Source organism: Elephantulus edwardii, unplaced genomic scaffold (genome assembly GCF_000299155.1).
Source record: "Elephantulus edwardii isolate Elephantulus edwardi_28Jun2011 unplaced genomic scaffold, EleEdw1.0 scaffold00082, whole genome shotgun sequence".
Classification (NCBI taxonomy): domain Eukaryota; kingdom Metazoa; phylum Chordata; class Mammalia; order Macroscelidea; family Macroscelididae; genus Elephantulus; species Elephantulus edwardii.
Genome location: NW_006399832.1, coordinates 3,336,043 through 3,339,052, shown reverse-complemented (window position 1 = coordinate 3,339,052; position 3,010 = coordinate 3,336,043). Strand labels below are relative to the sequence as shown.

At 44.2% G+C, this 3,010-nt stretch overlaps 1 pseudogene; it reads left to right on the top strand.

Annotated features, from left to right (window-relative positions):
* The first annotated feature begins 514 nt into the window (after positions 1-514).
* On the top strand, positions 515-1,359 carry LOC102851418 (annotated as a pseudogene).
* The last annotated feature ends 1,651 nt before the right edge of the window (positions 1,360-3,010 follow it).

Genomic DNA, 3,010 nt, shown 5'->3' with positions numbered 1-3,010 from the left:
ACTAACCACCGTCTTAAAACTTGTTCTCTTATTAACCCATGAATCACATGTGTAACAGAATGAACAAAAATGACTACTCCCTTCTAACAGACAAAGCTACATTGATGGCTTCTAAACACAGATGACATCTACCCAGTTTCTAACAGAAATCAAAAGCTGACAAGCACATTCACATCACATTAATCAAGAAAGTATTCCATTGCATGCAAACAAATTTTTTTTTAAAAGACAGTTTTCCAAACAAATGATGACTAGAATAAATACAAGCACAACTGAAAAAATTTCACTGTTATTCAGATATTTTCAAAAGTTAATCTTTAAAGCTGCACTGCAATCCCAGAGGAGTGCGGTTCAAATCCACCAGAAGCTTTGCTGGAGGAGGAACAATCTCCTCCTGTATCAGTCAGACCCGATTTGATGTACGTACACACTCACACACACACACAATTTTTTTTTTTTAAAGTTAATCTTTAAAAGAAAGGACCGTCCTTAGTTCTTCTTCCCATCTTGCAAGATGGCGGGTGAAAAGGCAGACCCCAAGGAGAAGCAGCCTGAGGCCAAGCCTGAAGCCAAGAAGGCAGATGCGAGTGGCAAAGCTAAAAAAGCCAAGCCCAAGGGCACGGGCAAAACACCCAAGAAGGGGAAACCTCACTGCAGCTGCAATCCTGTCCTAGTCCGGGGAATCGGCAGGTATTTCCGATCGGCCATGTATTCCAGGAAGGCCATGTGCAAGAGGAAGTACTCGGTCACCAAGTCCAGGGTTGAGAAGAAGGAGAAGGTTCTTGCCACTGTCACAAAGCCAGTAGGTGGTGACAAGAGTGGGGGTACCCGAGTGGCGAAACTGAGAGAAATGCCCAGGTACTACCCCACTGAAGATGTGCCTTGGAAGCTGCTGAGCCAAAGCAAGAAGCCCTTCAGTCAGCACGTGAGGAGGCTGCGTGCGAGCATCACCCCCGGGACCGTCCTCATCATCCTCACAGGGTGCCACCAGGGCAAGAGAGTGGTTTGCTCCTTGTGACCGGGCCTCTGACCCTCAATCGAGTTCCTCTGCGGAGAACACACCAGAAATTTGTCATTGCCACCTCCACTAAAGTTGACATCAGTGGTGTCAAAATACCAAAGCACCTCACTGATGCTTACTTTAAGCATCAGCAGCTGCGGAAGGCGTGCCACCAGGGGGGCGAGATCTTCGACACAGAAAAGGAGAAATACGAGATTACAGAGCAGCACAAGGTTGACCAGAAAGCTGTGGACTCCCAGATCTTACCCAAAATCAAAGCCGTTCCTCAGCTCAAAAGCTACCTGCATTCTTTATTCTCCCTCACCAATGGGGTTTATCCTCACAAATTGGTATTCTAGATTATTTCAGAAGACCTAATTAAATAATGTTTAGAGAAAAAAAAAAAGAAAGGACCCAAGATTCAAGCAGGAGCTGGGGAAACTACACACATGCTTCCCAATTCATCCTTGGTTTCCACTTAGTAATGTTGCTACTTGATCAAGTTTCCAAGACATCTTCCTAGAATGTATTATATTTAATTTATTCCAAATTCCATTCAAGACTTTGCTTATCATAAAACCACATAAGACCAGTTTTTACTATTTATCAGTCCTTAATGTAAATTTTCTTTAAATAGGTATTTTCCCCACAGTTTCCAACACCTATTTTACTTTGAAATAGTGAAGGAAACTTTAAAAAGTCAACCTTGATTCATTCTATTCTTCACAGCAGAACCAATCAATGTGATTAGTGACCAATCAGCTTAGTGATCTGGCTACAGCCATCAAAATACCCCCACCCCAACTAGTTCCATCCTGGCAGTTTTTCTTCTCACCCTGAAGCATTCTGCAAATAAAGCAAAACTGGCAGTCCATGTCTTAATACAAAGGGACACAGGGTGGGTAAAAGCACAAATAAGTAAAAGGAAATAGTAAAACCAAGTCACGTGGGAAAAGAAAACTAAAAAAATCAAATAGTGTGAGGTACTTAGCAGTTCTATCAGTTATAACTGACAGGCTTCAATAACATCTACAGATAGGTAAATAAGTAACTCATACGCTATCTATACCTAGATCAAGAAGGAAGCTGCAAGCTGTTGTCCAAACAGCAAAATATGGTTTAAAATCCAGAAGCGTGTGTGTCACAGATGTATCCTTTCTCCATACCTATTCAGTCTATATGTTGTTGTTATGTGCCATCGAGTCGCCTGTGACTTATAGCGACCCTATGTACAACAGCCCTAAACTCCACTCTGTCCTGTGCCAATCGCACTGTCTCTGACACTCCCATCCCAATTATCCCAGTCACTGAATCAATCCACCTCATAGAGGGCCTTCCTCTCCTGTGCCGTCCCTCCACCCTCCCAAGCATGATGTCCCTCTCTAAGGACCCGTCTCTCCTCACAACATGTCCAAAGTAAGTTAGACGGAGCCACCCGGTTTAACTCTTTCCAGGACAAATCTGTTTGTTTTCCTAGCAGTCCATGGTATTCTCAATACTCTTCTCCAGCACCACAGCTCAAAGGCATCAATTCTCCTTCTATCCTCCCTGGTCATTGTCCAACTCTCTGATGCATAACAAGTGATTGCGAAGACCATGGCCTGTATCAGACGCACCTTAGTCTCCAGAGAGACACCATTGCTCTTCAGTACTTTGGAGAGGTCCCTAACAGCAGACTTTCCCATGGCAATGTGCCTTTTAACTTCCTGGCTGCTGGTACCAAGACTGTTGACTATGGAGCCAAGCAAACTAAAGCTGTATACAATCTCAATCTCTTCACCATCCATCCTAATGCTGCCAATTGGTCCAGTGGTGAGAATCTTTGTCTTCTTGACATTGAGCCTCAATCCATCTTGTAGGCTGCAGTCCTTGACGCTCTGCAGCAGGCGCTTCAGGTCCTCCTCAGTTTCAGCAAGCAGGGTTGTGCCATTCGCATAACGCAGGTTGTTGCTAAATCGTCCACAATCTTGACCCCACATTTCTCCTCATATAGAGCCCCGCCTCCCGGAT